Source organism: Chlamydotis macqueenii, chromosome 14, assembly GCF_036417535.1.
Source record: "Chlamydotis macqueenii isolate bChlMac1 chromosome 14, bChlMac1.mat, whole genome shotgun sequence".
Taxonomy (NCBI): Eukaryota; Metazoa; Chordata; class Aves; order Otidiformes; family Otididae; genus Chlamydotis; species Chlamydotis macqueenii.
This window is the reverse complement of record NC_141569.1, coordinates 17,769,373-17,781,636: the sequence shown is the minus strand read 5'-3', so window position 1 is coordinate 17,781,636 and position 12,264 is coordinate 17,769,373.

Genomic DNA, 12,264 nt, shown 5'->3' with positions numbered 1-12,264 from the left:
GCTGTAGCTGGCACGAAACCACGAAACCTGCCCACTGCAGCTGGCGCGAAACCAGCCCTCCAGGTGGGAATCTTAATGGGACGGCGTTAATAATCGGCTGGAAAAGTATCAGTGCGTGCATCCGAGAAGCTGTCTGTCCCAGGCAACGCGGGGCTCTGGCGGGAGGATGCTGCTGGGAAGGTGCCAGCTCTTCCAGGAGACTCATCCCGTGCGGTTGGGCTGCGGCTGTTCCGGAATGGGGGACGGTGCCATCGGCTGTGTGGTTAGTTGGGCCCTAGCACCGTTACAGCTGGGGTCAACGCTTTCCCAGACCATTCCTGTCCTAGACACGGCTTAAGAGCGAGTTTTGGCTGTTTTCACTGTATGGTTTGGATGTAGCACTCTGCTCTGACGAGGGGAAGGCGTTAACGAGAAGGAAGATGCTGCCCATCCTGTGCTAGCTGGCCCGAGGGCCAGAGAAGGGCCCAGCATGCTCCGTTCAGTCAGACAGACATACCCTTTTTCCTTGATAAAAGAAAAAAATCCAATTAGAAGAAGCTATAAAACAACAGACCCTATCATCCTACAAGTAGGCTGAAAGGTTTGTCAGAAAACATTTTCTCAGATATTTTCTGCCCTTCTGCTGGAAGGAAACCCACATTTCTCCGCCTAAGTGACTGAACGTCGCTCTGCCTCCGGCTCAGACGTGTCCATCAAAGCCCGGGATCAATGTCACGCTTGTTTGGTAGATGCTGAATTGAGCGCTGAGGGCCCAGCGCTGAGAGCCTGCCTGCCCTTAAATCCCGGCGAGCCCGATGAGCGCGGAAGGAGCTCATCGCCGCCGAGGATCAGGCAGACAGCGAAGCCTCGCTGAAGTCCGCGTCACATGCTTAAAAAGGTCAGTCGCCTATTTACAAAAGCCCGTCAGAGCTGAATTGCACCCTGATTGAGATTACGCTGGAAGCAAGGCGTGCGATTGTGCCGACGTTTACACGGTTTCCCGAGAAGGCAAAATTCAGGCGTTTATTTTTGACGGTTTCGCACGGCGCAGGGCTGGCAGCCTGATTTGTATTCAACTGCTGCCTATTGAGGCTGGCCATTGGTCTTGTAAATGGTAGGCAGGAGGAATTGCTACAGCAGGGAAATATTTCCTCTCTTTTAGGGTAGATTTTCACCGTAGCCCTCCGACTCCTGATGTCCGAGGCCGGGGTTACGTGCCTGCCGTTCCCTGCCCCGCACTCCCGGTTATTTATTCCGCGATATGCAGGAAGGAAGGAGACGTGCGCAATCTCCATTCTTGTTACCAGGAATTGTGCACCTAATTCTCTGTGCATTGTGCTGAAAATGAACTGGGAAGATGTGTTCCGCATCAGCAAAAAGGCTCCCTTATTCAGCGGGAACGCGAACATGCGCGCTATAACTTGGGAGGAAAGAAAATCGCTGTAAACGATTTCTTTAAACAGACTCTGTTGGGTTTTTCCTTACATTTTTGCTGAGAGTGAAGATTCTGCAGGGTTGTTTTTTTTTTTTTGCTCCTTTTTCCTACCCAATTGCTAACCTTTCAGTTGCGTGCGTTTCTGCTGCTTCTAGCACTTTTCATTCTGATGGCAGTTTTTCATCTCTTCGCTAGCTTATGGCTAAAACAGTCCTTGTAACAGGAATTTCAGTTACATTGCACTCCAGAATAATTATTTCCATTTGTTCTCGTGCTGGTCCTGGGGGGAAGGGCTTCCTCATCTCTCGCTTTGACGGATCCATCCTCCCAATTCCTCTACTTTTGGGCAAGCATCTCCTCTGCAGGTGTCAACGCCAGGTCACAGCACCTTTCTGAGATGTATTTTCAAGTAATTCTTAGCTAATCCTTTGCCTAAAGGTATTGGGACTCAGTGTTAGGACTGGGATTTTCCTGGTTGGCTACTCAATTAATAAAAATGCATCCTCATACACACACGTAATTATGGTAGCGCGTGTCATTCCGTGGCTTACTCTGTCTGAAAACTTGGCCGAACGCTTCCCAGAAGAGCCGTGAAGCACTGTTCATCGCAGAGCAGAGACCCCAGGCAAGCGCAGGGAACGGAGCGGGTTCTCCTCGCGCTGGTACCCAACAAGTCACTAAGATCATCAGGAAAGCGCACTCAGATTGGGTCTCCCCACCCAAGGTTCTTTGTGTCAGCCACTACTTAGATCCTAGATGGTTTTTCTGTCGTGCAAAATCCCAACTCTGAGTTTTTCACTGAAGCAAAGTCATTTTTATGTTGTCTGATTTTATAAAAGCATAGACCTCCTGCTTTTTATGGAACCTGGAGCTCTTAACATGACTTCTGTCTATGAACCTGAAGGATTCTGAATCTGATAGATGTTAATTAATGAAAATGTCACTGAAGTTAGAGAAAGAGTAGCTGCTTCTCTGCTCCAGCCATGCAGCAGCTGAACACCATCCTGTACGTTCTTTTTTCCTCCCAATGCTACGTCCCATCAAAAATCAAGGTGAGGTGCATACGGCGAAGGTAAACCCGTTGTGGTTTTTGTAAAGCCAGATGTTGGGGCAGAGCGTGAGCAGGTTCACAGCAGCTGTGCAGCCGCATACCGGGGAGAGGACCGATGTTTTGAGCACAAGACGAGGCGCTGCGGGGACTGCAGAGAATTGCTCGGCAGCCAGACGGAGCTCCCCGTGCCAGCATCTCGCGGTGCTGTCCCCATTGACACGTCGCAGAGATCATCTACGGGAGCAAGGCGCCTCGCTACAACCAATCTCTACATTCAAATCAATACAAGTAATGGCAATTTTTCCTGGTTTGGTTGGGAACACATCTGACAAGCCCGTAAGAAGCTACTTTATATGGAAACCAGTGTCCGCGCAGCCCTCGCTCCAGTTGAACTGCCTTGGTTTATGGATTCACGGTCAGTTCTGCAGCAATGCCAACTGTCTTCTGCAGCAAAGCCCTTGGAGAGTCATCAGCCTCCGACGGAATCAAGGCGTGGAAATATAAAGTGAAGGTTTAGGACATTTCAGCTGGATCAAAGTCATGAATTCTGCCTGAATTCATGAAGCTGTTATATTATTTAATGCCTCGCCGTATAAAGACTCAGAGGTTTGTTTCAAAATTTATGTTGCCTGCTTCAGGCCTGAGCTTAAAGAGTTGCGAGAAGAGCAACCCACTGCCATTTATTGTCAGAAACTGCTGGAAGGAGGCGAGGGTGCTGAGCTGGGCAAAAGGCAGAGGAAATCTGGTCTCAGCGAGTGGCTGCCGGCCGTGGGAAGCCCCGGCGGAAAGGAGCAAAGGCGGCAAAGCGGGGACGTACCTGGCGATGGGAGGAGTGGTGCGAACACGCTGCGGGCAGGAATCATGAAGCCGCCTGTGCCCAGGGAGCCCAGAAGGTGTATGACAAAATTAAAGCCCAGGTTGTGTGGGTTCTGAAGGGCTTGGAGCATTGAACCGGGTGTGCCAGGTAAGTCTGTGCGCACGCCCAGGCTGAGGGTGAGCAAGTGCCCCGTGGTCCTTTAGCCGTTCCCCGAGAGCCCTGTGCGTAGCGCGCTGGTTCAGGCCCTCTTCCTCGAGACGGGGACTGAGTATCCGGCAGAGTCTCATTCCCGGGCCGTAATGCCAGAGCCCGTGCACGGAAACCCTGGCTGGCGACTGCGGAGACCCGCTCACAGCAGCTCCTCGGTTTTACGCAGGTCGTAAGCCCTCCGGTATCGATCGGAGGGTACTTACCTCTGTAAAAGGCAAAGTGGTCTTTAAATACTACATAAAAACGCCACTTAGAGTATCACCACTACGAGGATTTTCCGCGCTGGCCAGGCGTTGCTGGGAATGGGCAGAGGAAGCAGACCAGATAGGAGAGGTGACCGTGTGAAGGAAGGAGGCGAGCGTCCCAAGAGCAGATGCCTCCTTTGGCCGTTTCCAGCCGATGAACGTTGTGTAAGGCTCGGGAACTGTCAGCGGGTGCAACGCGTGCCTCTCTGCGCGCTGCCTGCATGCTCAGCGAGAGCTGCCCAGGAGATGCCCCAGCGTGAGCCGAAATCCCATCAGTGAGTTCATCACACAGCGCAGGCGTCTCGGGTGGGAGGTCCTCCCGGGACTCAGGAGCCGGGACACCGACCCCTCCGCATCCGTCAGGAGCCAGGGCCATCCCACAGCCCTGTCTGCCACAGGCTCCTCACACGAGGGAGGCAGGCGACCGTGGCTCCATGATTCTCGGGCAGTTTTGTGACTGACTTCTTGCCTCCGCACGAAGGACATCTTCTCCCCAGGGATTAGTCTAGGCTGGAGAACGGCTGGTTGTGGCCATTGTCACCAACGCAGCCACGCACATTCATCAGGTTTTTTATTTTTGGCTGCCTTGTGGGTTTTTGGTTTTTTTTTTTTTTTCTCTTCGGTCTGGTGACTCTCTCCTGCAAAGGAAGTGTATTTAGGGAGGTACCCCTATTGTTGCAGTCTTCTCATCGTGTTTACTCTCCCTTGTACAGGATATTTAACCGCTACGGCTGGGGTGATTCTGCAGTTGCTGTTCGTTGCTAAATATTTAACATCAATACAAATAAAGCACTCTCCTCCTTGCAACCCTGGAGGTAAATTCTAGAGTATTAGATTTATTTTATTTTTTCAAAACCAGTGTAAAGCTAAACTTTCTGTGTTGCCCCTGGGCTTTCATACTGCAGACTTGGGCAGTCAAGCATGCAGTTCTGGTGAAATAAACCCCAGAGACCAGGTCTGAAATGTCCAGAATTCTCTTCTGCTCAAAGCGGTTACCCAAACTCAGCACACAAGGCTTAAATAATAATTAATTACTCTAAGCCAGATAATGAAAAAAGTGGTATGGGCAGACTCCGTGTAAACATGCCGTTTAAAAGCATTGAATTTATTTTCTTGTGGTGGAAACCATCAGTAATCAAACGATGCTGTTTCCTCCGTTTCTTCTGGTTTGGAGATGCTGCTCAGCTTCGGGTGGGTGTCGGTGCCGGGTGCCGGACGCTCCGAGAGGCTACGGAGCCTTCAGCATTTCCTGGGAAAACACCAGCAGCAACAGCCATCCTCGCTACCGGGGAGGAGGTAGGTTCGGGGTTGGGCCCGAAAAGGAGGGAATCAGGAGGGAGGAGTACTTCTTCTGCCTTCATTACCATCTTCAGGCCTTTCACAACCACGCGACTTTCCCGGGTTTTGCCTCCAAACTGCATGTCTTAACGACATCACGCAGGAGTTGTGAGATTTAATTAATATTGATACAGCCCGTTATGTAAAATTAGCCATAGACAGGAGATTCTTTAAAAGGTGAAATCGTAATAGTCATGTCTGTGTTGCTTGGAAACTGAGCTGTCCTGCTCTGCTCCTCAATATTTGCCTTTCATTGCAGTTATTTCCCCCTACTTTTGGAAAAGGAGTTTTAAAAGAGAGAAATTAATCCATTGAGAGCAATGACTACAAATTAAAGTCTTTTCCTGAGCTTTACTTCTTTGCAGTTTGGTCTCGGGTCTGGCAGGTGAAGGCCACGCGGAGATTCGTTAGCCGTGAAGCCCAGAAGCAGCACGATGCTTGTTTGCCTGCTTGTTTGTCTTGGGAGTCTCTTTCAGACGATCCCCATTACTCATTTTTCCAGTCTGTCTTTAAAAACGTCAGGACTGGATCCCAATCAGACGACGTATCTGCTGACCCATCCGTTTCCCAGCGCAGATGTTGGCCGTTCACCTGCGAACGCGTGCGTTGGCCGTTCCAGCGGCCGTAGAGATGCCGCCGCCTTCCAGGCGCAGCCCTCGAATGAAGCGGCTACGTCCTCTTGAAAAACCTGCGGCAAAAGTACACGAGCTTAAAAATAATCACACGAGCGGCTCTTCCAGCTAATCAGGAGTTCCGATGTCTCGGCATTCCTGCGCACAAATCAGTGGTATTTAGGGGACTGAAGCGGGCAGGCACCACTGGAGCCTGATTTCGTATTTAAAAGCGCTGCCTGACGAGATTAAACCTGGTGCTGTTTACGGCTGATTTGGAGTAATTGGGGAAAAATTCAGAGATGGGATCCAGCCACGCAAGCTGATCCAGATTTTGAGAACGACAATTCAGGACTCAAACCCGGACCTAGATCTGAGTTTTACATGGAAGCCCCTCTCTTCGGAGCGGTCCGATTCAAAATCCTGCAAGGAAGGGCTCTGGGCTCTTCCTCTGTAGGAAAGTTGTGTTTGCTTAGAAATTACTGACTTCATACCTGAGGACTCTTGAAGGCTTGAGTCCTCAGAACTGGAGTTCACTTAAAAAGTGATAAAGTGCTAAATCACTGAGAGGTTTGGTTACACACAGGAGAACGCACCAGAAGATATTTCGTCCGTTCCTAGAGTTTGCAGGTTAGCACATGTATTCTGTTTCAGGCTTTTGATTAATTACAGCGTCCCAAACCCATACATATTTATAGCTTGCAGAATTAGATAAATTCTCCAGATGTGGCTTCCTTTTAGTTCGGTTGAGATGAACGCAGATCAAAGCCTTTGATCTTTAGCCTGACTGAAACCTGCTGCTGACACAAGCCTCTAGAAGACGATGCGGTGGGGGGAACCGGCCGCTCTCCGCTTTGATGGAGAAACATCTTGACCAAAACCTATGAGAAGAAACTTTGTGGAGGATATATCTATACACACCATTGAGACTCTGCTCCTGAAAGCAGGAGGCAGCTTTCGACGAACCTTTTACTCTTAAACAGCACATTTAAATAGATTGATTTTATGTTCCAGCTCAGAAATGATTTAAGGCTTTTCAGGGCACGCGTATCCTCTGCGATACACAGAACTGGCAGAAAATGTCATCGTGAGCTAGTTTATAGGCTCCATTACGGCTATTTCCATTGCTCCAGATGCGTAAAGCAGACTTATAGCTGAGTTCCTGGTGTCGTGAAATCCCTGGTGCGTCCTAGGATCAGCACTGCCAACTCAATGATATTCATGACCCTTGGAAAAAAAATGATGGATAGCCAGGGAGCTGCAAATTCCGACTGAATTCTGGCAACACTTTATTCAAGTCTTAGCCAGGTAGGCAGATAGCACGGTCTGGAAGCACTGCGTGGCCGCTCCTGCCTCTCTCTGCAGCTTCGTCAGCCCCGCAGCGTGGCCGTAAACCCGCACGGCTGTTTGGGTGATACTGCTGAGAGAGCTCCGTCTCCCGTGGCCAAGGCTGCGTCATGAGCTGCTTTCTATAAATGAAGCTGATACTAAAAAAAAAAAAAAGAAGAAGAAGAAAAGAAAACCCCTACAAAAAAAAAAAAAAACCTAATCCAAAAAACTTTAGATTCAGACTTGCCAACATCAGAAGGAAAAAAAAAAAAAATGAAGGACACTACATTGTAGATGATCCACAGCAACCTGGAGAAGGTCTGGAAAGTAGGGAGAAAAGGGTTGTTAATAGCAAAGTGACGTAAGAAGGAGAATGGGCTGCTCACCCACTGAACACAATAGATGGTTCTGGTACGGGATCAGGAAGGCCCGATGGTTGATGACTTTTGTCAACGATAGAGGAATCATCCAAAGACCAAAGCGACGGTGGTAGGAGGTTGGGGCTGTTGAATAATGCCACCAACTCTTCTAAGAGCCTCCTCCAAGACTTTTAGATGCTTTTTGGCTATGGAAGATGAGCAAAAGAATGAGAGGGGAGGCTCTTGGACATGTTATCCTTTCAGGAGCTGGAAATATAAAGGTAGAAGACAGCTTGGTGGCACTGTCAGTGAGACAATAGCATTCATGGGCCTTGGAAAGGGAGATCGGCCTTCAAAATGCCTGATTTCAGTCAACTCGGAGAACTGGCAGATTTTCATCGGAGAGAAAAGGCAGAAATGCACTGTTCCAGTGCAGAGAGAGTACAGGAGATGCAATTGATTTACTAAATCATAAATTCTTTATCGACCCAGAGGAAAGAACTATAATTTGTAAAATGACTGAAGAGGATCATAAAGGAATAGCTCAGACATGTAAGGGAAAAGTCAAAAAGGACAACGTAGAAAACCAAATGCAGCTAGCAAGAGACATCAGGGATAACAAGAAGTAATAAATAATAAAGCCCATTAATTAGGGGAGGAAGAGCAAATGAAAGATTTGCCCATTACTTTGTAAAGAGAAAAAGCTCCTGATCAATGAAAACAAGAGGAATTAATGCCTTTTTTCACCAGCCTTCAGTAAAAAGTAAATGGTGAATAAGCATTTACCACAATTATTCTAACAAAAATAAATATTTTGGCATAGATGAGGGGAAAACCAGGTTAAAGAATACTTAGATAAGTTAGAGGGTTTTTAATTGGCTGGGGCGGACTTAATCCTGCAGTACTTGAAGAACTGGCTTTAGTAATCTCAGAACTGTTACTGGTATTTCTGAATTCATGGAGGGGCTGGGGTGATACCAGAGCACTGATGCTGCTTCTCTGTAAAAGGTGCGCGAGGTGAGAGGAGGAGGAGAAGGAGGATTGTACCCTCAAAGTCAGCTTACCCTCAAAGTCCAGAAGAAGGCTGGAGCAAATCATCACACAGCTGGAAAATAAGAAGATGAGCAACAACCAATACAGGTTTGTCAAGAACAAATCATCTCAAAGTACTCTAATTTCATTTTAAAGAGTAACAGGCCAGTTCATTCCCTGTTGAGTTGGGTATCCCCAATGGGTGGGCTCTTCTTCTCCAGCGGCTGTTGGCCAATGAGCGCCTAGACAGGTGACAATGAGGAAGATGAATCCCCTAAGTGAGTATCTCGGAATTCAGTTTATCTCCACTGGTGAGACGATCGCTGAGGATTTAAGGTGGCTGGCCTGGCTGAAGATAAGGCGTATGTCAGAAGAGGCGGCTGGCCCAGCCATTCTTCCCAGGCTTAGCTTAGGTCAGGGTGCTAAAAATGAGTTAATTTATTCATAAGGCTGGTAACATAATATTAATTGATGGAGATGATTAATTCAAGTTAAAACCCTGCATACAGAACCACATTCATATCTTCTCTCTGTAATATACTGCAAGCAATTATCCAAATTTTGCAATTGGAGTTCTGGATTTTAAACACAGTCCGTTTGTAATACATGGCCCTTTTCTTTTTAAAAAGGGTCAGGTTTATTTGTCTCAGTTATGAAACATATTCTGTTGCCAAAATAATGTAGACTATGGGATGATCTATTACCAAAGTATGCCATTAACTATACTTGCGCCTTGGACTTCTTCAAATATTTACAGAGCAGCCTTTCTTATGCCTGATTTCGTTGTGGAGTGTCCTGGAGCGGTTTCAGTGCGGCGCACAACGGAGATGTTCACCGTAACTCAGTGTGGCCGGCGGAGACGGCGGGGATTCACGGGCAGATCTCCACTGCGCTCGCCGGAAAGGCGGTGAAGAGAGCTCACGCACAATGCGAGATGCAGCAGAAGACTGCAACTGAGAGACCATTTTTATTTGCCTCTGTTGCTCCTTAAGCAGCCAAAGGTGCAATATTTTGAACAAAATATCTTCTGTAATGTATTACCTTTGTATCTGGGTACGTGCGGTTGTACTTATGAGACCGAAGATGCTGGACTGTTGGATCACGCCCCTTTGCACTTCCCAGAAAGCCGTGAAAAGCCTCACTCCTGCCTCATCACCACGCACATCAGCAGCGCTGTAACGCTCATCGTGGGCGTTTCATTCCTTAAGAGCAAACCTATGGTCATGCTTAATTACAGCAATCGCTTCTTATTCTGCTTTATGATGATTTGATACCATAACATTTCTCTACAGTTAGTAGAGAGGTAGTTTGTGGTCAAAATATGAACTTTATTTTACAGTGCAGAAAGATTCTTTGCTTTTATTCTAGACAGCATGAAAGCTACAAAATTGGATCTCCCTCTGCTGCTTTGAGAAGTTTCGTGGTGCCGATAGTTTTATTCTACTGCACATCAATGTTTGATTTATGATAAGCAACATCCCACCTTCAAACCTTCTTTTTCACTTTCCCTTCAGTTATGTTACCACCCCACTGAATGCTGCCAGCTTAGGGCAGGGTACACAGCCATCGTTTTTTTTTTGTTTTTTTTTTAAAGTCTGTAGTTCTTGGCTGCTCTGTCCCAAACCTACCTGATCAAGACTGCTGCAAGTGCGGAATGGAAAACGAGACTGTGGAGAATGGACGATCATCTTGGTTTTGAAATAGGCTTGATGGGATAGTGTCAGGGAGCAAAGATGGGCATGCTAGAAAAAATGAGAGGTAAGCAGAGAGAGATGGCCAACACACAGCTTGTAAGTCAAAATATGGACCTCTGGAGTGTGCAGAGTGACTCACGGGCACTTGTACCAGAGCTAATGTGTGGTCTGAGACCTCTAACCTGCCTGGGGCTGCTCAGCTCAGCTAAAGCCAAGAGCTTTGTGATGTCCATCAAGCTGCTGTCACACCAGACCCAGCACCATGTAATCACCTTTTGCAATTTTATCTCCCTGTACGTTCTTACAGCATCAGCCCGCATCTGATTCCACCCCTCTATCTCCAGACCTCCTGGCCCGCGGCTCTGGAGCGCACAGCTGCATTGTCATTGGCTTTATCGGTGATAGAAAAAAAGTTTACAGCCTCAAAAAGCCCTGAACCCATGTGGTTCAACATCTGATTTGTTTCAATTCACTTAAGCCACAAGTTGAAAACCCCTCCCTTTCACACATGCTTAGGAGTTGGGGTGTGGATTTCTCCAGAAAAAGAATTTTCTGTCTGCCTTTGAAGGAAGCGGCTTTGCCTTTGATGTAGCTGTAAGCGAGGAGGTGGCCTCATCTCACGGTGTGTTTCCTTCACAGGTACCTTAACTTTGGGCCAGTGTCCCACCACCCTCAGTATAAAAAAATTTTTATAGATAGATACAGATATAGATAGATATAGACAATATAGGAACTGTCACATATACTTTGCCGTTAAGGACAGCGAGACGTTCACTGCGTAGGCTCAGGTGTGGGCACTAACAGGCATTAACGGCCCTGAGCAGCCACAGCTGGGGACTCACCCACACCCTCTGCCCAGGAGCCCATTTAAGCTCAACCCAGGGCCCTCAGTCTCTTCCTGAGTTGTGCTGGGGAGGTGCTGGTCTTCATCTCAGCCACAGCTGTCCCCGTGCTCACCATGGACACCACTGGGAGGGGGGGGGTCCAGACTTGGACCTGTGGACTTTCTGCCTTGGTAAGAGCCCTGGGGCTGCTGGATGGTGTCTGACCTGAGTTGCCCTCTCTGGATCCTTGTCGTGGGGGCTGCCCTTGTTCTCGGAGCTGCTCTGTCACCGTGAACTCGCCTGATGGTGTGGGCTCTTGCCTGAATCTGGCTGTGGTCTCTGGGTCTGCTCTGCTCGCCTTGCTCAGGTACCGAGGGCTTTGCTGGCTGTGTTACCAAGCTGGGCTCCTGCCTCCCTGTCCGTGTAAAGACTTTCAAACCTTAAATCTGTTTGTTTTAAGCCAAGTTTAGTAAGATGACTCGTGGCAGGGATTGAAGAATTCACTAAAATGGGACCCTTTCCCAGGACTGGGAGTCTGTGCTGGGGCTGTGGTGCTGTCCAGGGCTGCCTTCTAGCTGATAAATGAAATATCTGCTTTTGGGAGGCAGACAGATTGGGTTCGCTAATGCAGCGTGGGGTGTGACATGCAGCTTTTTTGGGATGTGGGAGGGCAATGGGCTGTTCAAGTGGGATGTGGGGTGTTCACAGGAGCCCACAGACTCCAGCTGACACAGGGCCACTGTGTGACCATGGAGCTCTGTACTCTTGAGGCAATTATGAATTCTCTAGGAAAAAAAAGGATTACAGTCATAAGTGATACGAATGGTTAAAAACATAAGTGCTGTGGAAGGTTGCACCGCAAGCACCTGTAGCCCTGCGCCGTTGTCTTGTGGTCAGGCAGCTGCACGTTGCTCCCCATCCTGCGCTGGGTGCAAATCCGGTATTCTGTCTGGGGTTCAACAATTTCCTACATCCTAACGTTGGCACTGAGCTTTGTCTGTCAGAGAGGGGGGGGAGTCTTTCCTGGTTATTAAATTGTCTATCCGAGGTTGAAGAGTGTGTTGCAGCTGAAATGCTGATAAAAGCACTAAATGCAGAGCTGCTAATACAAAGCTATAGCAGCAATTTGGCTTGCTATCATGCGGTAAATAAGAGTTACCTGCTCTTCTTTGATCAACGCTTTTTTCTGCCGTGAACTGCATGTGTTGACAAATTATGTCACCAGAAAGAAATTCGTGTCTTTGATGGAATGAGAGGAAACATGCGTGTGCTGGGAGTTTAAAAATGCATTTAAATAGGCTGCTGTGGGGTTCGGTGTAGCTGGAGCCAAACTCAAGGTG